The sequence below is a fragment of the Liolophura sinensis genome, chromosome 7, assembly GCF_032854445.1.
Source record: "Liolophura sinensis isolate JHLJ2023 chromosome 7, CUHK_Ljap_v2, whole genome shotgun sequence".
Lineage (NCBI taxonomy): Eukaryota > Metazoa > Mollusca > Polyplacophora > Chitonida > Chitonidae > Liolophura > Liolophura sinensis.
The window spans coordinates 40,554,447-40,580,989 of NC_088301.1; the positions used below are offsets into that span (position 1 = coordinate 40,554,447).

The following is a 26,543-nucleotide window of genomic DNA, read 5'->3' on the forward strand; positions in this document are numbered from 1 at the left end:
GCTAATGTTAATACATGTATGGTTATAACTTTGGGCTTTGCTGAATCCTTGAGACTGCATGGATCATGGGGATTGTTGCATCCTACATGTATCTACATCTTAAATTTAGTCATTTAAATTTGAAAATGTGTGTTGCACAGGAGTTTTTCAGATTTCATTGAAAGGTAACATATTGTCAAGTACATACCAAGTGCATCACTGGTCAGGGGCTGCTTACAACAACAACAACAAAACATTAGGAACTACAGAATGAAAATGAAGCAAGAAGTTGCAGTGAACACTGAATGCTATCTTCTGTGTTTATGTTTAAGGCTTTTTGTTGGATGGTTTGTTGTTTCTTATTTTGTCTGATCATAGTATGTGGTTGAAATATAAGTTATACACTTGTTTCTATGCAGAGGCCAGTTTTGTGAGGTAGTTTTCACAGTGGGTGGTCAACGTTCTTATGTGATATAAATTATATACAATTCTCTTTTCTCAGGAGTCAAAAAATAACACCTTTATATGTTGAACATAAAAAAGCTGACAATGAAGAATGTATGCTTTTTTTTTAGTCTGAGAGTTTTACCACCTGGCATCTCTCCAACTGAAAACGCTTATGGGCTCTGTCATGGCTCTGTATTCATAAAACAGTGACATGTGCATCAACATATTAAGTAAAATTCAACACATTTTTTTTATTTGGATAGATCTAAAAGTTCAAGTAAAAATGGCTTAGAGTGATGAACATTGTGGAATTTTTGTTGTCCAGTTAAATAATACATGTATATGCTTCTGGTGTTTGCCATGATTGTTTTTGCCACTTTGTACTGTGTTGCAGAAGTTAAAATTTGATACATTTTGTAAAAAATAAAGAAAACTAGAAAATCCTGTTTGCTTGTTTGGTAATGTTTGTAAATGTAGGAATTTAACCTGAGGTTAAGTCTTAGCAATGTTATATATGTTTTTGTATTACATTGTCACGATATTCATCCTTTAATACTTACACTCCGATTTTTAATATCCTTTTCTTGTGCCCAGTTAAGATAAAATTGCATTAAACATTTTCATAGAGAAAAATATGTTTTGTAGATTGAGTTAAATATGCATACTTACAACTCAATCCGTGGATATATATAGGTAGTAAGGTTGATGCTGGAGTGATGTTCAGAAATTTGCATGTCATATCTTCTCAGATTAGTTAGTTAGTCCTGAGAAAAGAGGTTAAGCTTTGATGAATACCAATCTCTTGCCAGTGATGTCTGGCACTGTCAGAAAAGGCATCCATCTTAAGGGGCTGTAACTGAATTCAAACACATGTGGGTATCACTATGGTGCATTTGTCTGAGGAGAAACCTGTAGTTGATGAATGGCCACAGCTATAAAGCTTGGTCCTGGCTATTTACTGGTCATACTCAAGAGATTTGTATCTCTGTCTCTCCAATACATGTGTGATATTGTTGCCTTCAGCATATGTGTTCTCCAACGAAATATGCATTAATGTATGCAGCCTTTCTCGCATTGATGACTGGCATTTTAGTGAGTGCTACATCAACATGAAATCTACCCAGGGCTTGCATGGGAAGTAGACTGACTGCAGCACTTCCAGTTTTATGCAGGTTACATACCTGAATTCATACATTTAGTGCCCACTGTGGAACATGCTTGGTAAGTGAAGTGAAACATCCAGAATTTACTGTATATGTACTTTGAATAGCTTAAAAACGTGGTTTGGTGGTAAAACTTAAATGATATTGAATATAACCATGTATGATGATCATTCCAGAAGGTTACACTTTGTTAGTTACAAGGGCATGCACACGCACGAGTTAGATCTTGGGCCTTGAACATATTCATGGGTATTCATGATAAAGCAGTGTCACACTGCTGAAGGTCATGCAAAGTCACAATGTCTCTTTAGTCAGATCTAGAAACCACTTCATATGATTACTTGTCATTTACTAGATCAGAAGTAGCAACTACTTTCATTATATGTCCTGTTCATCCCATCAAAGTCTGATTTAAGTATTTTAGGAATTAGTCATGGCATTTGTTCATTCCCCTCTCTCCCTGCTTGTCATTCATCCACCACCCCCAGCCCCAGCCCCACCCCCACCACCACCCAGCTCATTCCATATAGGCCAGTTGACAGTGCTCATGTGACCATTGCGCAGTCAAGGTTCATTGAAGACCAATGTGGTGTGCGTGTTTGTCAAGGACTTCTGCAAAAGTTTCTTTAACTTGCCAAAAGACTGTGGTTTACTCCTGCAGTCAGACACGCGTCGTCAGACAGACCATCAGATGTAGATGTAGTTAATGACATGTCAGTTGTAAAATCTACTAGATGTTACTTCAGTGAGACTGGTTGTCATGATATGTCTGAAATATTGCCAGCATGGTATCAAACCGTAATTATTCATCCAGTCAGTGAGATTGGTAGGACTTAACAGTTCAGCGTACCATATGGTATAAGCTTTGCTTACAAATCCCACAGTGAAATTTACAACCTACAAAAATTCTCAGGTGACGTAATATAAGTTTGTTCTGTGCCGTAGACATATACATGACATCTTTACTGGAAAATTTTTCTGCAAAGTACTTTCAAGTCTTTGAGCTATATTTCTTCTAGCAGCATGGAAATAGTGCTGTAAGATTTGTTATCTTTTTCTTACATCTAAAAGCGGAAGGTAAATAAAAACAGTAATTGGATGCCTGCCCTCTGCAAGACATCTAAATGAGATTGTAAACTACTCTATCTTCCCTACTACCTATTCATCTTCAGGAAGGAAAAAAGTGATAGGGAAAAGCTCTAGCCAAGGTTCAGACTGATAGTCGTCATGGAGGCAGACATATGATGTATGGAAACCCTGGAGCTTCTTGACTGCCTAGAGTTCACCAAGTTTCACCGGAGTTCAGACCTTGTTGCAAATACCTCACCACAGGGCCTACATGTGCGTTATAGATAGTGTTGAAAAGTCTCTAGAGCACTGATAACAACAATTACACCATTAAATCTTTTAGTCTTGCTTCAGATTTTTGGCATGAGCAAGCAGACTCCACTGTGAAGAGACTGGAGGTTGTTTGCCCATGAAGTTTGGTACTTGTACATCTAGATCTGAAAGTTTTCCATGCTTGATTTTATCTCTCTATTGAGAGAGGATTAAGATGGAGTGACTTTCTGTGCTCCATTTCTGGTGTGTTCTCACTGGCTCTGTGGTTATACTTGTTCATGAGCATAGAATTAATGCTGAAGATCTTTCTCTTCCATGCCTAAAATCAATTGACTATGCTTGCAGCTTGTGACTAAAATCCCCTTCCCTAATTAACCTGTTTTTCCCAGTAACCAAACACTTTGCAGCAAAGCCAAATCCTATGCCTAGACATCTTAAGCACACATTTTCCAAAGGACTTCTGCAAAAGTTTCTTTAAACGAGGCATGGTTTAGCCTTTTTGCCTGGTGGTGTCCGGTACCTCTCTGTCCATTGGTTGTTAGAGACAACACTTTGCTTTGGAGGGGGCAATTTACTCAGCTAACAAATCGCAAGTATCTGAATGGCTTTTTGTTTAAAAAGATCCAATCAATGGCAAAGTAGCGCTTGATTGGACAGATTCTCTTGTCTTTTATGTTCAGAGAAAACACAAGGTGGTAGAAATCTAATTTTCCCCTTCAGTATGGCCTGTAAGTGTGGCTAGTGTTTTCTCTATTGATTGCCTTCACTTCCTAGCAAATTCTCTCTTAGCTGGATATGCGTAATTTAAGGAACAAAGATTCAGTGTAATCCTGTTAATGAAGAATTGTAAAGTCCTTTCCGACATCAATTTGGCAGACTTATACATGCAACAGATTCAGCTTTGAGCTGAAAGATCAAGCAAAATCTCTTTATGCGTCTCTGTATTTTTTCTGTCTTCTTTTTCCATGTTCATGTTGACAGATTGATCGTAGCAGATTGGGTTGGGTAGCATTGGAAAAGTTTAAAAAGGAGGTTGTTTGTGCGGAGAGAAGGAACAATCTGTATATGTATGTATTCATGGCAAGCACAAATTCCCGAGTTATTGTAGTCAAAGTAAAAATATTGTTCTGAATACACTTTCAAAGATATCTCTAGAAAACAGATTGTAAGGGTCATTTTAACCACAATATTTGTTTCCGAGGGTCAACATGTGATAGATGAGTAAATTTTAGGGAGATCCTGCCTCAAAGGTTTATCCTTTCTATCTTGATACAGTCCACTTTCTCTTTTATTGATTGCATTCCAATTTATTGTCCACCAGACAGAGCAGAAATTGGTTGCTAAATTTTGTCAATACAAAAGCCCCATCGTGAAAAACGGCTGATACCAGCAATACGTAATGCTTTATTCGATTGAAGTATGCTGCTGGAGATGTTAGAGGTTTTACCATGTGATTTCATGTTTTCAAGTTATTGGAAATGCCCTTGTGACCTTTGCTGTTTTCTCTGAGGCAACAGCTAAAATATTTAACTTACTATGGCTTCCAGGTTTGGCAGAAACAAATTCAATAGAAATGAATTGAACAAATGTGATATTGGCCACGCAGTTGTGATTTATTTACTTTTTGCCTCGGCAAACTACAAGAGTTGATATTGAATTGAACACATCAGATTTTGGAGTTTATCATAGCGTGTGTCAGTACATCATACAGGTCACAGCTGCAAGGAACTTCCTGGAAGCTAAGATTCCTGATAATATATTTTTTTGTGTTCCCTTTTTTCAGTATTTAAAGTAATGGTTGTTGTTCTTTACAATTTCTGAGGCCTGGCTTTTAATTTTGGGAAATTCCTTCCTCGTTATTTATTTCCCAGAGCATTATTTTTTATGCAATAAACCTAATGCTAAACTTAAAGACAGAGAAACTATATTTTAGCCATTTGGGTTAGGAATATTAGTATTTTGCATTGAAACTGAGCACATAGTATTCTTTTTAGTGAGATAGTAAGATTTATCAAGTTACTTCGTGAGGTTCGTGGCTATGGGTAATGTTGTTGCCACATGCATGATTGTAGACTTGGAATAATAGATATAAGATGTATGTGATTCATTAGTTCATTGGTTGTTATAGGCCTACTTTTAGATTTGTATGAAGGGTGGGAGTACAACATGTCAAATACGAATGTATCTACAGTGTGTCAGTTGCAAATGGTTAAATAAATAGTTTTTCACATTTTTATTTCATTTATTTAAATGGTTGGTGTTTTATGCCATACTCAAGAATATTTATGCAACGTTGTGATTGGAAGAAACTGCGAGGCCAGCATCTGGGGGAAACTCATTACAATTGTGCAGACATTTCACAAGGGCAGGTAGCTGGCAGACCATGCCGTGTACAACCAGAAAGGAAGTCAGCATCAAGCGGCTCACATATGTTTCTATCTACTACATGCATTACAACAAGGACTAATGTCCTCTATTCCAGTTTTGCTTTTTTAATAGTCTTCGGGAAACCATGATTTTTATCAGAGGTCAACAGTGGGCTGAATCATGTCATGAATGGACAAGTCTAGTGGTTTTATTACAAAATTTAACTGCAGAGAAATAACAGGGTGGCTGTAATATCGAGATGGTATCCATAATATCAAGCTGAGCCTGACCGAGCCAAGGTGATTTGTGGAGCAATTACTGCTGGTAGCCAGAAGATGAATAGATGGCCCTCTTTGTATTATTGCTTTATTTCACAATAACAATTTCATGACAGGCTTATTTGACTATGTTAGTTACACCCTCCTCTGAAGTGTGGAATTGATTTTTATCTCAAGGAAGGCAAGGTGTGAGAAAATGATTTGTTAAATGCCACTCAAATCGCCCAAGTGAATGATCACTGCTAGAATGGAAGTTTTAAAGGTGACCATGATCATTGTTTATTTGTTCAGGACACAGGGAGCCCTAGGCTATTTCTGTGTTGCAATTCCATAATATGAATATGCAATGTTTTTGTTTTTGTACTTTTTCCAGTGCTGTTGGAATGTAGGAGAAAAAATGGACCATTGCATAGCTGTGTTTCACATAGAATGACTGATGCATCCCTACTGAGCATAGCAGTCTTCCGTGGCCCGTGAATAAAATGTCAAAAATGAGGGTATTAACTCCCGGGAGAAATTACTGGCCTATTTGCAATCACCCTTGGTTCATTATAATGGCTTCTTGTAGCAGAGTTATTATGTTATTGTGATGGCTCTAGTGTTTGGGTTTGACAGATTGCTGTGCATTAATACCAGGTCTGTTGTGGTCATCCTGCTGGTCAGAGGATACATATGATACCACTTCAGAGAAGGAGGGCACAGTCATGTTGGGGATTGACAAGGAATTTGTAATTTCAAAGTTAGGTCAAACCTCCTCCAACCTGAATAAATAAAGCAGTATGTGTATTCAGCATATGCAAATAAGCAATGTCTAAAACAGTGTTATTATAGGTGACAGCTTTATATTTCAGTGTTTTCAGGCAAATGTATATTGAGGTTATATATTAATTATGTGACTTTGTGGCGTGGACTATAATGTATTGCTAGTGCATTGAAGCTATAGTCATGCAGCTGATAAATGGAAAGCTCATATTGTATTGTTGAGCGAGCAAATAAAGGTAACAATACTGGTTATTATTCTATTGTCTTTCAAGTATTTCAGGGTATAAATATACTGCTCATTATCAAAGACTGATTCCTGAACGGTTGTTTTGCTATTATTTGAACTTGATAATATTGCTTATTGTGATTGGGGCTTATTGTCTTGTTCTGTTAGTATTTGACATTGATAATATTGCTTATTGTGAGATTGGTTCCTTTTTTACAGTCTTGCTAGTATTGATGTATAGTTGATAATATTGCTCATTAAGAGTGAGGCCTATCACAGTGTCCTCCTAGTATTTTAAGGTAATTAACATTTCTGATTATTGCCGGCCAGTGTCCTAATATCTTACTAATACTTGTACTGAATATGAGTTTTGGGACTCTGTACTGTTAGGATTTAGATAAAGATATTTGTTTGGAATTTTTGTAACCAGCAATCATGCTGTCATTGCTTTATGTCGATATATGATATTATCAGAAGCTTTCTTTCTTCCCTAGAGCAGTGCATTGTTTTATGCATATGCCTGTGCTGTATGTTTTCAATGCACATACAATTGTTTACATGTACCTGTTTGGCAGTAAAGATATTCTAGGCTCATACACATGAAATCCACATGACTAACCCGTATATTTTCACACCTGTGCAAATGCACAAAGAAGCAAAAGGTAAAACATGCAGTGTAATTGGTGTGGTTCTATTCTAAGCTGAACTATTGATTACACGAAATAGGTGTGCCAAACAGAACTTGTGTGGATGATTGTTTAAGGCACAACGAGGTGTTTGTAACATGATTTACGCAACAAACATAAAGCTCTCAGCACAGTTTTGTTTCCTGAATGTTCTGCCTATGGATGTGCAAACTCCATAGGAAGTATTGGTAACCGTCTTTGATAGGCTTGTTAAGTTTTACAATAACTTGCCCCAATGTTTTGTTCCTGTTCCGGATTAATTCCGTGCCTGGTCAGCATTAATAGCATACCTGGATAGCACCCAGCTGATTGGTTCTTTTGAAGGGTCAACATAAGACACAGGGGTCAAGTGGTACACACCACACAGCAGTGAGGGAGACACAGGAACCCACTCATTGATTTTATCTGGATGTCACCTCTTTGATGTGCTTCAATAAATTATTGCAATAATGCAATTTATAGTTTTAAGCCACAGCTCAGATTGGTGTTGATTTAGGATTTGCTTTACTAGGAAGCTGCTGGTGCTCTGTTCTCATTGACAGACAGGTTGGGGATGTGAGCTCTTTGGATGTTGAGATCATAGGGGTATAATTATGTCAGAGTTAATTTATGTCAGATGAATGTGTACAGTAAATCATTAGGACTTCAGGACACTTGCATATATTATAATTCTGTGTCACTGAGTATAAAGTGCTTTTAACATCTCACAGAAAATTTTTCACCATGTTTTGCCCATCTGTTCTGAATTACATATAGATAGCCAATTTAGTTATGACACAAGCATGAACATGAAATTATATATTATGAATTGATACTGAAATAACAAAAGTTGAACCAAATTCATTTGAGTTTTTTCATCTTTGGCTTGGTGTGCAGTGTCACATGTACATTGTATGCAATGACTCAGTTGTTTACCTTTAGAAACTGCTAGAATTGGTCTCTATCAAGCCCAGTGGTGCAATTACTGAAGCATGTCAGATTTCAAATGTTATGCTGCTGCCAGAACACACAGATGTGGTAAATGTATTCAGGTCCATGGTCATATGAAACAGATATTACTGATTAGAAAATGATCATCCATGTCCTGCTGCCATTTAGTACGCATATAAATGCACCTGTTTCACCATGCACATATGCATGAGTTATAAACCATTACATATATATATATATATGTCAGTCAAGGCCTAAAGCAGTGTCATTAGTGTTCCTGGGAATACCATTTATCATCCAGTCAGATCCTATGAGTGCCGGGTGACCAAACACTTGGCTAGTGGAGAAAATTAATTTTTCTTGTCTATAGGGATAAATTTTTTTATCGGTAACTTACCAGGCTGTAACCCCTGGGGTTCAACATTCAAATATTTACCCCGTGGAAATCCCTGGGATGATTGGTTGCATCACATCGGAGATCTGGCCATTGCTTTGGATCTAGCATTTCGTTATCTGATACGCTTGAAAGATGACTGGAAGGCATAAAAGCAGACATGTTTCCGCATAACTTGGCCATATGGGCTTGGCAGTGTGATAAAGGTATCTCCCTTCATAATTCATTTTCAACTAATCTGCCGAGTGAAGGGACATTTCGATTTTAGGCTTGCACCATTTGTGATTGGCACTGGATGTGAGCATACATTGAAGAGCCACAGCTATTGTAATAAAACTGTTTCACTACTGTAGGCTAAAGGAACTTAAATTTAAGCAGATATTATTGATACTTTCGTTCTTGGAATAAAGTAAAAGCAAAAAGTAAAGTGATAACAATGAGATGATAGAACCACCACTTTAAGAAGTCTTAAATTGCTCAGCAAGCTGTCTGCTGGTGGGTCAATAGAAGTGGATCTGATCACTCAGTCATTTTGTAACTTGATTCATTTTTCACATGTTTGTTCACATGTTCAACAAACCCGTAATTTTTTCTGTTTTGAAAACCAAACCTCTATTAAAACCCATGGGATTTATTTTGTTCACTGTATTGACAGCTACATTGATACTGTGTGAAATGGAAAGCATGTTTTTTTTTTCAAAGCTTTCAGCCATAGCTAGCCTGTAACTGCAGCCAACATTTGTCTTTATATTTGAAATGTAAATGTTACACATTCCGTTTTAAGAGCTACATGTGTGTAACCTAAGACAACCTACAAAGCAAGACCGAAGTGGCACTAAGTGTGTACTTTCATTGGCTTAGTTTTTAAGAGCATGTAAATTCTCTTACCAGAGATTGGGTCAGGAGAGGAAATGAATCAGATCACACTGGTAAACCTGAGGAATATCCGCTCAGATGGATTTAGACTTACGTGTATGTGGAGATGAGTAGTATATGTAAAATGTGTAGCATGATAGCACAGTACAAACACTCTACAAACAGTAGGTGGTTGAACTCTGGTAGATTGGCTGTCAGTTGAGTAGAATTCCTAAAAGGTTTGTAATTTTTTTTTTGTACATCTATAATATATGAAGTAAAATATAAGGGTTCATCTAGAAATGAAAGAATTCATTGTGACTATATAACAAGGATGAGGTTTTGAATTTATATCATATACATGTATGATTGGGGAGTAGTGATCATGGAAGAAAGCATTGGCAAAAATATTTTATGTTCTTGTTTTAATCAAGTATTCTATTTCTCTTCATCAAATTCCAGTGCCAGTGTTGTGAAAATAAATACAAACTGTTACACATTAATGCTGTCGCTCTTGTGAAGGATATCGAGTCCATTAATAATACGTATAACATGTTTGACATTGGTTTAGAATTTGAACAAATATCCATTAGATTTTTGTTTTAAATTTCCAATGATTTGGATAATGGTGCTGCTTCCATTTTTTTGTTTGAACCCACATAATGTCTTTAGAGTTCATATGCATATTTGGCTTTGGGACATTAATGAATTAAAACATACTTTATTTATGAATGAAATAATTATTTAACTGCGAAATTGAAAAACACTTTCATTTATCCATGTAGTGTTAATAGATTGAATCGGCTCAAGGCCTGAATTAAAACTGGATGGGATGGATTGATTTTCCATTTACTGACAGCTACAGCTGTGGAGAAAAAAAATAAATTCCCTGTGGACTCCTTTTGGACCTATAAGTCATAAATATTTCCAATCACAATTCCCACCAAGTATATTTTTCCTGCCGTTTTGAATATTGAAGGGACTTAATTTCCTGTGTTTTTATTGATCACTGCAATCCCCCAGCAGGTTGTACAGACATGTGCTAAGGTTGGCCACGGCCTGAATCAGTAACCTTCATTGTTCTCTGCTTTTCTTCCCAGCTTCATATTTGATAGCAATCAGAGATTTCACCTTTTTGTCTGTGACAATACTCAAAAACTCTAGTACCAATTTTATATGGAAAGCCCACAAATTGTTGTGGTTTAACTTTTTTCCATTCCAATATTTCTTTGAGCCTTTCAGATCCCACTAGATAATATTGCAAAGTAGTTGGCATGCAGTTTCTATGCATTTCATTTGTGTGATTTTCAGAACAGAGGAAATAGGTTACTTCAGTAGCCATGCACAGTAGTTCCAGCTCTATGGTGTTACTCATCCTGGGATATCTATATCATATAACGAAAGTTCATCTCAGTAAGGGGGAGGTTTCTTGGTTGAAAATTCTTCAACCTGATCTCTAGATGACAAAGCTGCTAATGGAGAAGTGTATCAGATAGGGTCAGTGGAAAGGTGCAGTGAATTAAGCACTGTCTGGATCTCCTGTTGAGAAAGGCGGTTGCCCACCCTGTTCTACATCCCTTGCACCAGGTTAAAATGGACAGCACATTGGCCTCCTTGGGTTTTCTAGCTGGGGCACAGTTTGTGGGCTGTTACATTTGACCTTAGCATGGGAGGTTGCTGGCCAAGCTTGACAGGTGTGAAGTGAAGGACATAAGGTAGATATTCATCTCCAATGTCAGGAGCACAACCCCCTAAGAGCCAAGACCTTCTGAGGAGAGGTGTATCTTGGTCATTCTTCATTCCCGCCCATTCTGCAATGTGTCAAACTCCAGCTCAATGTTCTGCTAGCGCTGCTGCCCACTTCCTGCTTCAATAAATCACAATTTAGAGGAGCATCTAATTTGGAAAAGCTGTACACAGACTTGACTAACCAGGCCTAACCAGACACTTTTAATCCTGCAAATGTACCATCTTGACATAAATAATGCTTTACGTGTGGACAAATCTTTCACAGTGCCTAGGCCATTTTAATAGGCCAATTAGACAGAATCAGCATTTCAGGGATTCAACCTACAAGTTCTGTATGTATGTACCATGTAGAACAGATTGGTTGGTGTCAATAAAATGCATTTTTACCATGCATAGTTAAGATCAATGAAATTTTTAATGTGGTGATTTTATGTTATTTGCAGATTTATTGGATCATAGTGCCCCAGAAGTTTAACTGCACTAACAATGCAGTACCACTGAGGTAAGACATTTATTTCTATACATAGGGTTTTGTGACAGAGTGCTTGTCCACACGTCTGTTAATGGGGGCTCTCTTGCTGACTGCAAATGTCAATCCCTTGACCAAATTAAGTTCTCGCTGCAGCTATGGCTTTAAAGGATATGTGATAATGAACTGTAGAACTGACTGTGGTTTTAAGGAATGTGAAGAAATGTCCAAATGAGAAAAAAATGTTTGTAGTTTGTATAGTTTGTATGTTTTATGCATATTTTTCAACATCAGTCTGAAATATTGAAATGATGACATCAGTGAACATACTCTAGATGCATAACTGGCTTAGCACCCCTCCTTCAGGCTGTCCCCCCTACAAAGCTAGGGTGAGAGCTATCACCATTGACAATACCACATTAGGCTACTTAATTTCCAGACTGACCGCTGAAGCGTGATGAAAACTGTATCTTAAAGCCATTTTTATATGAATTGAGAACAAAGGTGATAAACTTTTTTGAAGTTTTATATGTCGTTACCACATCACAAACTGTGTATAAATAAATAGTAACCAAATCTAAAAGTATCCTTTGAATCAGGAGGCTGATCGGCTACATAGCGAAGAACGGTGGTTACTCTGGGTCCTTTTGTTTCGTGTGTCTGCATGTAGGCCTTTCAAGAATTGATGACTCCTTTTACAATTGGCCTGCGAGAACATGTTTTGACCATTTCCTTGTTTAATAATGAACCGTTCATCCCTGAATGTATAACTGTACAGGGAAGATAGAAAGCCTTCCAGCAGCGTGGAATACTTGCATAACCTGATCAGTACATATTGCTTACCAATGCAGCTTCCCAGCTGGTGTGCCAGAAGTGTTTCGGTAAGGTGGAGTAAAAAATCTGCCATAGTAAAGAAGTTGCCCCCCTTGAGGGCTGGGAAGCGGAGCCATGGGGGCTGAAGAGTATTGTGTGACTTAACCAGCAGGTCCACTAGCTGGTTGTGATTGTGGCTTAATGAGCTCACATTGATTTTTGTGCTTATACATCAACAACGACTACACTAAGTGATACGCCAAGGGATTGTGTCTGAGCATGTAACACCACAGTGCTCGTTACCTCTCTGTGGCTATTGACTTTGTATCATTGCATCTCCAGTAGCATTCTCATGCATAGATGTATGGTTGTCTAAGAGAAGACAAGCTCACCCGCACTACTGATGAGGATGGCTTTTGTTTATACCATAAATATATTATAGATCAGACTCCATTGAAGTGGTCATGGTATCATCACGATGTTCTGCATCATAGCAGGGATGAGGGGAAGAAAAAAAGAGAATCCAATTCAACTTGATTATTGTTTCATGTATCTGCCAAAATAAGCACTTAAACTGTAACTGAGATCATCGCTTCATATCAAACATTCAGCATTTTGTTATCTGAAACTCTCGATCTCACTGCATGTTTTCAGGTCTGGCATTTGATGCCTACAAAACTAGGCCCATTACTCATAGATTAATGGAAACTTACCCAACTGTCAAGTGCCTGTATGAATGTACTCTTATGCATATGTGTAAATACCTTACATTAATGGTTAACAGTTTTTCGTTCACACCCTCCTTCAAATATTCTTTTTTATTCGTAACCAAGGGTATCAGATAACATCGGTCAGTCAGCAGTAAATTATATTTTGTTTTCAGCACCATAATGAAAAAGTTAGGGACTTATAAACATGGAATGAGAATTAAAACTACAACTGTATCTAAGTTTCAATATATAAATCTTTTAGAGTAGGATCAGTTCATTCATGTTTACATCAGATACTGTTAACTTCATCTTAAAATATGAAGCGAGTGGCTGTGGTGTTAACATCCGTAATGATCCATAATGTGCAGATAATATATCAGATCATCAGTTAGCTGCATATGTACATGTAGTCTGCACCCATGCATAAAAGCACCAATAATAGTTAACACACACTAGAAAATGTATACAATAGTTGGTAGGATATGGCGAGATTCAAGGTCATCTAAGTGCTACGTACAAATATTTCAGGCAGTTCATTAAATGAAAAATACTACCTTGTTTTTGTTTCCCTTTTTTTTTCTTGCAAGTTTTGAAGGATGTTTGTCAGAAGTGTGTAGTATGCTGTTGCATATTCTTCTGTTTTTTGTGACAAATGTGAAGTTGTCAATACATTAATCACACATTTTTTCCAAAAGAAGTCCATGTTGGTTACAGCAGAGATGGTACCCTGGACATTCAGGGACAACCAATATTGGCAGCTTGTAGTCTTGTCACGTTCAAAAGAGTTTTTTGTAGAAATAATTTTTTGGAAGTTTTTATTGGTTTCTCACCCTATAAAATACACTTGACAAAACACAGATGCCTTCTATCCAACATTTTTTTTTCATGTGTTATATGAATGTCTCTCTAAATTATGTGTTATTTCTTGAGCTGTATTTTGTATTCTACTGATCATCATGCTAGGAGTATAATTTGCTCATCCATACCTAGGTTCTTGCAGAGTAGCTGGGAATTCCATTGTGGCTTCTACAATATTCTAAATTGTCTGTTATATGGTGTACCAGTAAGCTACTTTTGGCAATGGATAATGTTTAGGTTGTGCTCTAGCCAGTATTACAATAAGGCCCAATCATGTTTGTAATTGTATTCCTTTATGCTTGTCAAGGTAGACTGTTTTTTCCAAAGCTATAACTGTTTTTTTCAGGCTATAACTGTTAACATGTTGGAAATCAGCTGTTAACAAACCCCATACAACAAATGCCTATTTTCTTGGTATGAATCTGTACACACCTTTAGGTATAGATAATGAAGGATAATGCTTATTCTACCTATACATCGTGTTCCATGTTACACAGAGAGTACACATGGGTATTTTGGCACTGGGTACATTTAGCAGCCCCCAAGGATTCTCTGAACAGTGTTTACCTACCATTAACTCTCCATGTTTATTGATAAGAGATTGCCTCTCTGTGTTTATTTATCCGAGTTTTCAATCCCACAAGGGAGGTAACCCATTAGCGGAGTCGATTCCATGATCACTGAGCAGTGTAATCTGATTGACAGGTTAGCCAATGATGTTTAAAGTTTGGACTGGCCAAGTGAACCGATTTGCTCATGGTCGGAAGAAAAATGTTTTGACTAAAAATAACAGGTTTAAACAGGAAAACGATTAAACTGAGGATAAGCAAATGATTTTGTACCTTATGTTGGTGGATTATCAGCTTGATAATGAATATGAAGTATTTAGAAGTGCGGAGGAGATGGTGGGGTGGTGGGGGTGGGGGGAGTTTGTGGAAAGAAAATATAATAGGACGCCGCTCTAATATTAACGTAGTTTTATGTCCTGTTTCGTCCTGTCGATGTATTGTATGTGGAAGATCCTCCTTCTTCATGGCATCGTGATGTGGACATTTTTTTCTTTCCTTGTGTTTCAATGTTCACATCCTGATTCAGATCAGTGGTTCAACCAGAAAGACAGGTTTTCAACTGAGAAATAAACACGCCAAGTATCTCACCTGTCCATGCTGCGTCTCCTGAAAAAACTGTGCACATAGTATAATTCATGTTTTGTTCCGTGTGTTTCTTTCTTTCTAAATTTAGAGCTGTTTGTCATCTAAGAGCTTTACATGATCATTCAAAGTCCTTTACATGGACTGTTGTGGTTTTGAATGTTTGAAGGGTATATTTTCTTCTTGAAGACAAGCTAATAAACTAAAGCATCTTAAGTAGGGATGAACTAAATAATGGACTGAAATATTTTGAATATGGATCTTGTATTGATTTAAAATATTCCAAGGTAGGTACACATCTCTTGTTTGAAGCACACATATTTTGAGACAAAAAATGTCCTCATTTAGTATCTAAAGTTGAAATGCATTCTATAATTCCAGAACTCAGATTTACTTTCTGGCTGATTCTCTTGCTAATAAGACATTTCCTAACCCAAAATTCATCTTCAGTATAAGGTGCCAAAAGGTCAAGAAACACTCTATATAAGTAATGTGTGTATAACTGAAGACAGTAAATTGCTCAGGCTGGTATTTAATAAACAAACTGTCCCTGGATAATTGGATAGATGATGTTATTAGAATGTAGGTCGGCATTCCACTAAGTGCTTAATGGAGAACAAGAAACAGAACACACAAATATCTTCTGAAGGGGATTTTAAAGCAGTGGAAGCTCGTTTTGAGTTCAGAGCAAATTTAGCTAGAATATTACTCCCATCTTGTGTAAATTGTTCCACAGAGTAAATCCAGTACTTGTAATTATTAAGCTGAGTTTATAGTTATCTTACTGATCTTTGCGGGTCTCTAGTTTCATTGAAGAAACAGAGTTATTTAATGAGTGTTAAGAGGAAGGAAGGACGCAACGGAAGAAATCTTTGGATAATACTGTTACAACTGCATGTATGTGTACAAATCTATTCCCACAGGGCAAAGGTTGTGAAGATGCCTGGCAGATTAAGTGCTAGAAATGACTATGTAAAATATGAAGAAAACCAGCTTAGACCACTTGGCAGGGAAAGGGTGTTAACATACTAGACGTGAACCTAATATTTAATAGGCTGTTACATAGATCAATTTGTTTGTCTTCAGCTTACAGCTGCATAAAATCTACTACACCACCTGTCAACATATCTGTTGAAAAGTCATCTTCTTACTTTTCCAGTTAAATAAAGAGTAGATATTTGGAATATATATGAGATTGCTCCAAATTTTGAAGCATGTGGGTAAAGAAATGATCCAACAATTCAGCCCCCTAGCAGTTTCCAGTCATGAGACATGGACTCGTGTCTTTAAGTTGTTTTTTCCGCTGAAACAGGATATACCAGGGGAGGGTTGAAGTACAGCAAGTCTCGACTGATTTAAAAAGTTATTGTAAGATATATTTACATATACATATGACTGATTGTTGGCTAAGTGCACATCGAAATTTCAACACAAATAATTGTGTAGCAAAGAGTAATTTTGCATAACACAGGAATTAAATTTAGCCCATTAATTTCTATAATGACTTCCTTGTTGTATAGGAATACTTCCTGGCTAATTATATATAAAAAATATTGTTAAGGAATTATATGTTATGCAGCATTCATCCATACAAAACATTTCTATATACATTCTTGCCACGTAAGCCTACTGCTTGGCTGAAGTGTGGCGGTCATAACAATTCTTATAGAATTCTTGTATGTAGTAAATTTCGTAAGTTCTTAATTGTAATGTTTGATGTTAAGTAAGGTAATATTATATGTCCATGAGTTACAGTTTGAAAAATTTTGTTTCTGTTTTTGTATTTTCATTCATAAAAGATCTACTGCAAGTAATATAATCAACCTATGTAATTCTTAGATATCATCTATTGTTGATGTCTTGAATGATATAATGTATGAATAAGTATGCATAGTTGTACTTTCATAACATATCGTGTCCATAATACATTATGACCGTGTTTTGAAAAAAATACTACCATTGTCTGTAATTATGGATTACAGGTATGAGATACATTACTTTTTGCTGTAAATTTTCTTGCACAAGGAAATTTTTATCACGTCTGATGTTATCGATGAATACAACACCTGTTAAATTTGTGATATGACATGCGTAGGAAATGCTTATCATAACATTTTGGCAAGAATTAATCTGATATTTCATCTGCTTCTTTCTTACAGAAACTTTTTATTAATTGCTCTTGTGAACGTATGATTCAGTGCACTGTACACTGTTAATTAGCTAAGAAAGCTCTATAATCAAAAGGGTGGATATAAATTTTCTCAGATAAATTTCCCTTCTTTCGTGTAGAGTGTAGAGCAGAAATGTCTGATTTGGAGAGTTTAAGAACAATGTACATTTTGAGAAAAAAATTACTCTGATTTATTAACAGCATAATAGTTATGTATTGATTGGGTGCATATTGAATTAGGTGTCAGAAAAAGAGTTGAAATGCCTTTGAAACAAATACAAACATTTAATTCACAACTTAGCTTTTTAGAACAAGTCTTTTTTGAAGTTTTACGGCATGCTTATTAGAGTAAGAAAAAAGAAATCATTCCACCCATGTGTTTTGTTGAGACAATTATTTTTTCTTTCTCAAATGAAAGCTGCCATATTTTCTCATTACATTTATTGTGGCTCCTTATTCATAATGTTTTGTATGTATGTTCTACAGAAAAAGGGAAAGGATTGAAACTTATCTCTGCCTTTACTATACACTTTGACCAGTTTTAGGTGTTCATTATTAACACATTATAGCCTAGGGCTACGAAGAACAACACACATGCATGTACGTCACATGTACACTATTCATAACACCTATTTTGCGGCCTTTGTAAAGCATGTCTCTTCATGTAGGAGTGGAGGAAGTTTATGTGTACCTGATAGTCATGCACTTCTAGAATGCCTGTCATTTAGGAATTAAGAGTATTGCTGGATGAGGTACACGTACTTGTCCACTGGTAAGTGTGAATGACAGGTACTTATACTAGTGTCAGTTTCATTTTGATAATTTATTTTCTCTTTTTTTGTATCGCCTTAGCATTTATTTAGTTAAAAATATACACATGTAGATGTATGTGTATGCAAAGGAAAACTATCATAGAAAGTATATACATGTACCATAAACTGTACATTTTGATGCCTACTATCAACCACAGTGAAGTAATCAGTTGGTATTCCAAATCTGAAGTTGTATGTACTGATTACACAGTGTGGTGAAATAAAGTGAACAACTAGCAACTAGGTATGAACAAGAGTTTGTACATTCAAGTTAAAGGGGTTTTTTTTTTTGCAGCTTTTACTTCTATTCCTCAAGGTTTTAAGTTCAGTGTATACCCTTGTCATATTTATAGGGTGTTTCACAATGCTTAACCACACTTTTAACAAACAGTGGCTAAAGGAGATTGCAGTTTCCTGAACTTGTGCCCAGCATCTGTCCATCTTCATTAGATTCTAAACTTTTGCTTCATGAAACTATCGACCCACCATCTGCCATGAGCCTCTTTAACGCTTTACGGCCAAGTGCCGTGGAAATTCTTTCGGACAAAGCTGTGGGGTAACAGAGGTATGCTTCACCAGTCTTTCAATTTGATGAGGGAGGATTTATAAAAATAATTCAAGCGGTGCAATGCATAATACATCATGGCTGCTGTCCCCCTATTCCGGAGTCGGCCTACGTAACAATGTGCACACAAGTAATTGATTTGACGCCTGTCGCAGTCAAAAGCAAGAATGACTGTTTCAGAGGGAAGAAAAGAAGGCTGCCTATTATGCACCGGATTAACACAGGCAGATCAATTTGGAGGTGTATGCGTATGGATATGTGCGCCCTTGTATAATGTGGAAATGTTTCTGCTGTGTTTGTTCAACCAAACAATCAGGGACGCCAAATAAAAAGTTGGAGAATGTCAACGTTCTGCCTTTAACATCAACTGTAACCAGGTGGACCTAAAGCCCTCTGAAATTGAGTCAGGTTTAATTTTCCTAACGATCACATTCTCCTAATTCCATAGAGGTGATAGAGTTAAGAAGTACTGCAAAAGATATTTGTGTTCCTCTGAGCAAAATTTCTCAGCCGGTCATTGCTTCCTTGAAATACTTGTTTGATAGGTGTTAATTGGCATATTTATGGGTTGACTCCAGAGAACAGTGATAAGTTTGATTTTCCCACCAGTATCCAATATCCTCTATATTTAACAACAATGGGCTTTCAAGTAACTCCAGTTATTGTGCACAAAACAGATCAATGTTCATTCAGTTCATGCCTGCAAATGAAAAGAGAATGATACGCTTCTTTTCAGGTATACTTCTCCATTTTTTTTTTATTTTTTTTTTTTACGACAGTCATGTTTTGGTGGTACTCGCATAGCTACTGATATGCTCTAAAGCCTCTTTCTTTTATGGCTGCAGTCTTCTGTTTTGGAGATCTTAAAGAGCTACTGATCTGCTTTAAAGTGATCAAAGCATTTTCATTTTTCAGGTTTGATTCAGCCTGAAATGATCTGTCAGAGTTGTTGTGAAAGAACTACAGGTATATAGTGCACCAACACATTCATAAGATTGATATCCAAGTCATTGAGAACTTCAATTGCATATATTATGATGGCTGTACACGTACAAATGTAAATTGAAACGTATCTGAAAAATGTTTAAATTAACATCAGATGAGTTTTAGTAGATGGATCCATTGTCATCAGGAAATGACACATTATACCCCAAGGCCCTATACAGTTCATTTTGTCAGCTGAAGGACAATGCTTTCTTCCGACCAGACCATTGATTTATTCCAAAGCCTTTTTGAAGAAATCACTCGAACGTATGTATTTACATGTAGCCAGTCATTCACACCTCTCAGGATTTCAGCTGACACATACACACCGGCTGTCTCTGTAAGTTTGTCTTCATTACATGTAGCTGAGTGTTATGTGGCATGGGGTAGGGGGTAGGTGTTCAGGGGTTTATGGCACACTGTTTCTCTTTATAAGAAGGAATTAATCCACCCTAGTACACTAATGTCCTTAATTAAAATTCTTCTCAGGGTGTCCTTTCTATTTAGTTTATGTATGTTGCCCGGCTGCAGACAGTCTACCCCTTGCACTGGTGTATGTATACAGATGCATGCGTTCATTGTTACTACCAGGTCCCAGTGTCATGAAACTGTCTCAGATCCAGGTCAAATTTAGTCTAAACTTAGTCTAAACCTCATTTTGGGGCCCTCCATGGCCAGCAGGCTGGCATACTAGTGGGGGGCAGTTACCCAGAAGCCTCTTACCAATGTGTCCCCTGGCTTTCTCTCAGGCGGCATGTGGGAAGGTCTGTCAGCAACCTGTTGATGGTCGTTGGTTCCCCTGGGCTCTGTCGTCATATACGTGAAATATAATTGAGTACAGCGTAAAACATCAATCAAACATGAATAAATAAATAAATAGTCATTAAAATTATGACTTATCTTACAAATTTTTAATTTAGTATTAATAGTTGCCCAACCTAAGTTTATCACTGAATTGAATAGCAGTGTTTAAGTTCAAGTTTCAGTACAGGAAAAATACCTCATGTTAAAGACAAATTTGGGTAAGAGAGATTTACTCAGAGACTACGTTGTCATCAAGGAACAAAATACGTCTAAGGTTAACTGAAGATTTGAATGCTTGTATGGTGGTCAACTTGCAAATTCTGATCATGTATTCTTCTAAGCTGTGAAGCAAATTTTTATCTCTTGTTTTTATTTCATGAGAGATTTATGGAAATGACCTGGCTAAAATAATAAACCAATGTATGGCATGAATAGTAATCTTATACTGTTGGTAATGCCATGTGACTGTAAAGAGATTAACTTTTGAAAAAAACAAGAACAACAAAAAACAAGGATTTTTAGGAAAGTCTCTAGGCTTGGATTTTCCCTTTGAAATGTTGATTGAGTAAACCTCTCACAGAAATCAAGTATAAAGACTAAGCCACTACAAGTGTTGGGAAATTAATGAAATTCCCATTTTTGTATGGATTTTCTGGGTACTTGCAACACACATGAAGTGGTGTCTTTAAACGGTGTCATGCAAAGAATGAACCCAGACCATCAAGGTAATGCAAGACACTGTCAGGCTACAAGATGTTTACTTAGAAGTTTATTTGTTTACGATTTTCACTCCAGTTTTATACCCGCTGCTGTCATATTGACATTTGGATATTTTTTTAGCTTTGATTTTCACATGGGGATGCTTGTATTTCCCAGTGGCTCAGCTGTTGGGTGCAAACTGTACCACTATCCCCTAAAACAGAGCAGATTGTTTTCTTTTTCTCTGACTTAACCCATCAGCCTTTTCTTTCTCCTTGTGCAATGGCTGACTCATCATCATCTGAGCTGGGTAGGCACATTAACCATTGAAGGGAAGATTACTGGTAATTATCACATTCACTAGTAATCTGATGAAAGATAGCCTTTATATCCTGTAAGATACAGTGTTCAACAAAAGTCTTGGAGAAACAGTTTATAGATCTACTGGAATTGATAAAAAAGAAAGACTAGCCACATGTACAAGTACATGCAGTTACTGTACAGTATAAATGGGTTAGCCACCTTACCTACTTATTGGTTCACAAAAGAAGTATAAAATTCTTGTCTGCATCACAAAACACGCATAATAGGAACATTATGTAGTTGCTTGCAGTACTTCAGCACTGACATGTGGTAGAGACCATACGCCAGTGCTCTGATACAAGCACTGGGAAGAATTAAGGGACCTGAACAGCAAGTGTGACCCCAACAGCTGGAAAAAGCAACTTTTGTATCCAGTTTCAAACCTACCATACTCTAACCAACTGCTGCTCTTTTTCATGTAGTGGCGAAGGCAGAAATGTGAGGTGAAATAGGCCACTACAGACTTTGGTGGTAATGTGTTTTTATTGGGATTGTCACCCACATAAATATGTGACTGCTTGTGACTGCTATTATCAAAGATTTCTCTAAAGATTTACTCCTGACTTGCACTAAGATTAAGGATTTAATAAGTTCTTGGACTAGGTGGTCTGTGGCTAGAGATGGCTGTACAATCATATTCATCATTGATTGAAGTATGCATGTATTTCATAAATAGATGAAGACAAGATATGTGTCAATATCATGCATAAGTTCACTTATAAGGCCTTATATGCCGTGTTTTCCACTGAGGCATAACATGAGGTGAAGCACTAATTATTTGTACAATAATATGATCATTTGATCCAAATATACCTATTTACTGGTGTATAATAATCTTGGGATTTATAATTGTGTTTGAAATAATAGAAGGATGTTTTATTTCTTGGTGTTTGTCAATATGAAAGAATATTCATAACATCTTTTACAAATGTAATGGGTTCTCTGCAGGTAAGCCCTAGTTTACCAGTGGACTGGTAAGATGCCTGACAAGTTAGATCCCCTAGGGATACACTGATTCACAACTTTAAATTTAGAATTTCACAAACCATTCATTATATATCTTTGATTCAACCAAGATGTTATTATTTGTTAAATTATATAATGTATGTCATTTGACATGCCTGAGGCTATATTGTCCTGAATATTGTATTTCAGTTTATAGTGAGATCTTATAGTACATATCAAAATTTAATGTGTACATAAATATCACTGTAGATTTCTTACTCCCGTGTGACAGTTATGTGATAATTGAATTTTGAAAAAAAAATTTATTTTTATTTTTGATAAACTTAGTCTTAATGATTACATCTTAAGGATAATTATGAATGTGGATGAAAAATGTTTTTAAAAATTAGCTGCTGACTAATGAAATTATCAAATGGAATTATTGTGTCATTTGATGAGCAACATTACATACAAAAGGACGTTGTGTGCTACTGCCGGCACATCTGATGTAAATTATAGATACATCTATTGCTTTACAGCAGGATAGATGCAATGCGAAGTCATCCATTTCCCTAGGGAGGATTAATTCGGTCCTTCTGTTGATGCAAAAACACTTCCGCAGATCTTCTAATGCGCTTGGCTTAGGAAAAAAAAAAACAGGGTATATTGGATTACTTCACAGGTATTTTTCAGACTGGATGTCCTAGATCCCTGGAAACAAGAATCAATATGTTGCTTAAAGATGGTAAATACCACGTGTGTGTTATCAAATACATGTGCACTTAGATAACTCTGCAGGCTTACCCGTCAGCTTTCAGAGAAGGGGATACATGTACTGCACTTTATGCTTATAACCAATCCAGCTCTGCCTGAGAGGCCCCATCTTCACCCTCCTACTATTACTGGCTCACATTAGGTGTGTGATAGGATCAGCGAGTTCATCTTGGTGACAGATGGTAACATATAGCTTTATACCCAGTGAAGAGAGTAATTAATGGCTCCATTACATGGCTAAATAGAAAGGTGCTCCAAAGGTGAAAACATGTTACTAACAGGTGTCGTGTCATGAGCATGGAGAATACAACACTCGCCTCGAGATGTGGGCAAGTCTTTGGCTGACAACTTATTTTTTTGTCTTGAATGCTCACTTCAAGCATAATTACAAAGGGCACGTAATGTTTTGTTTGGAATATGAAAGAGTGGTCTGTTTCTGACTACATGTACCTGAATGCTAAGAGACCAATAAAATACACAGCAACAGCCCTATACTTTATGTCTTTCTCTCTTTATGTGATCATTTTTTTTTGTTAAATGTTTACAGTATCAAACAAAACAGGTCATCCGTGAAATAGTAGTTGTAAATGTGTCTTAAAATTAGAACTTTCAGTATGCTTATTATATTTAATAGGAACTTATTTTAAGGAAATATTGTTTTCAGAACTGTTATGGTGTTCTGTTAATGGATGTCCAAGATGTGATTTTGTTTTTAATACTGTACATGTCATAGTGATATTATATTGACAAAGTTGATCTTTGACCTGAAAAATTACAACCTGTATACATATTACGGAACCCCCATTGAGGTGTTTTTTTTGATGAATGACATTTTTGGGAGTTGGCCCTGCAATTTTTGACCTGTAACGTCCACCTTGATTGACAGCTGATATACAAACATCTGTTTTGATGCATAGATTAAAATAATAAAAGAACTTCAAACAAGATAAAGAGCAAGAAGTATACAGTTTGATTCTCAATCAGATTGGTGGGGTTCTTTGAGTCCAAATATCAAGCTCATTTCATCTAGACATGGTGGCCAGTTTTAATGTCACTACTACCTGAAGAGCCTCAGGTGTGTGTTGTGTCTGACTTTTGCACAAACAGATCCTGAGATTGATCAGAAGACGCCTCAGTTGAGGTGCAGCCAGTGGACATTGGAGTCAATACAAATCAATTTGTCCCAGCCATTTTGGGTAGATTTTGCCACGGACCTTGCCCTAAGTACATTTATCTTGGGTTAGTCTATCCGGTGACTGAAAGGAGAAGCATTGAGTTGTAAGTAGGATGGGACTGGGGGTCTGATGGGTTTTACTCTCTTGGTGACCTGGCAGCTGCTTCTGTGAACACACAGACAACCTGTCTCACCCCAAGAGACCCCTCCGCTGCCGTAGGGTCAGTTTAGGCGATCCCTGTACCCTCCTTCAATCCCACACCTCTTCAAAATGCTGCAGTGAATGATCCTTGTGAAAGTTCTGAATTGGCAAAGTTCCTAGGTACTCTGTACCTTTAGTCTGCATGTTAACCCCAGGCTCATTTATACATATGAGTGTTGTCAGACTTGTGGCATGATACTATCTGGAAAGCCCAGTTCTGACCGCATCAAGCCTAATCTTGGAGCCAAACTCACCTAGAAAATGCTGGTATATTTTGGTCTGTGCTGCTAAAATGTGTGACATATCAGATTCATTGTCAGCAGAGATTTTAGGGGATATTTTGGTTAAGCATTTTCTGTGTATTTATATTATTGCATTTAATTGCACTTAATTGTTACTTAAGATCTGAAATAAGCAGATTGTGTTTGACAAGAGAAAGAAAACTTAATTTTGTAATGCGCTGTATTTCATAAGTAAGTTGAACTCTTAGCTAAAGAAAGAAACAAAGCGGGAAACGAGAAAAAAAAACAACAAATGACTGTATAGAAAATATACAACAAACAAAAGCCTGTCTGCCCCATGGATGATTGGGTGTTTTGGACCGGACGGAGATTGAGACCTGAATTACCATTTTGGAATGAAGTTTCATAAATGTAAAGAAACCAAGAGCTTTGGTTTTGGGTGTGTGAGCAGGGAGGGATAGATTCCATATGGGGGATGAGAAAAACTAGCATTAAAGCAAATAAGCTCTGTCATATAATGATATCACTCAAACTCTGTTCCACTGGGATAAGGGAGTTAAGGGTATTAAGGGAATGCTATAAACATCCTCTCTACATCCCCCTTCAATCGCCATGGCAACATTATTTAATACAGCATTCCCTTCACATGAAGTAAAGATAAGTTTTTCTATTTTTTTTTTTCTTTGTGGTAACATATTTTATGTCTGGAGAGAAAACATCTTTTGCATATGAGAAAGAGGCATCAGAGTTGAAAACTGCTGCTGCTAATAGTGTTAACAACATTTCCTTATTATTTCCTTGTACAGAACCCTACCAAAACTAGGGCCATTAATGCCAGCTGGGCAATTTAGTGGGGAACATTAAAGGCACACAATTAGGGAGGTATTACTCCATGAAAGTTCTGTAATAAAGGGACGCTGTTTGAGTGGAGAATCAGGATGAATTAGTGAGATGATTGACCCTCACCGTTACGTCGCATTAACAAGCAGTTTATCTGCCCTTTACTGCTGTCCTGTCACTCTGTGCACCTCATTTGTCGACTGAGCCCTTGCCAAACGTCACAGGTATAAATTTTCAGAATTACCGCTACGGGTTTTAATTAAACTGTTTATTCCAGATGATTGTGTTGATGTGCTGTGTGTGCGTGTATGTCTGGTTATCTGGCTGGAGACCTACCACTGAGACGATATGGGATAAAAAGATAAAAGAGAATGCATATGATGGCTCATGGTATTGGTTAATTGTATCCAAGATTTTCACCAATTTCGAAATTGATTTTGACTCGTATCAAATTACCCAGAGAAAGACACGCTGTTAGTATATAATACTTATATAATATGATTCATGCAGATGTTTTTGTTTTGATTTAAACATAAATGAAAAATACGACTTTCAGAAGTGAAAAAATGGGAATTATACTGACTTTTTTTTTTGCTGGTTTTACATACATGTAGGTATAGATTCCAGATGTTCTTTACATGGGCTTTAGGTATTGCCTTGTAGATGTACTACTCAGGTTCTGAATAGATTGCAGAGAGTAATTGATCATTTTTGCTCTGTTTATCCAATTAATAACATGGTCAGAGCTAAATATACCTGCGATAAATGGTAGGTAGCTGGATAGTTAAGTA

The 26,543-nt window shown here is 36.8% G+C and overlaps 1 protein-coding gene across 1 annotated transcript in view; it reads left to right on the forward strand.

The window, feature by feature from the left end:
* Window positions 1–26,543, forward strand: part of LOC135471915 (plexin-A4-like) — a 186,731-nt gene that overhangs the window by 122,345 nt on the left and 37,843 nt on the right. Inside the window, 1 exon segment of the mRNA XM_064751354.1 lies at window positions 11,621–11,679. The gene's annotated coding sequence lies outside the window, so the exon portion shown is untranslated.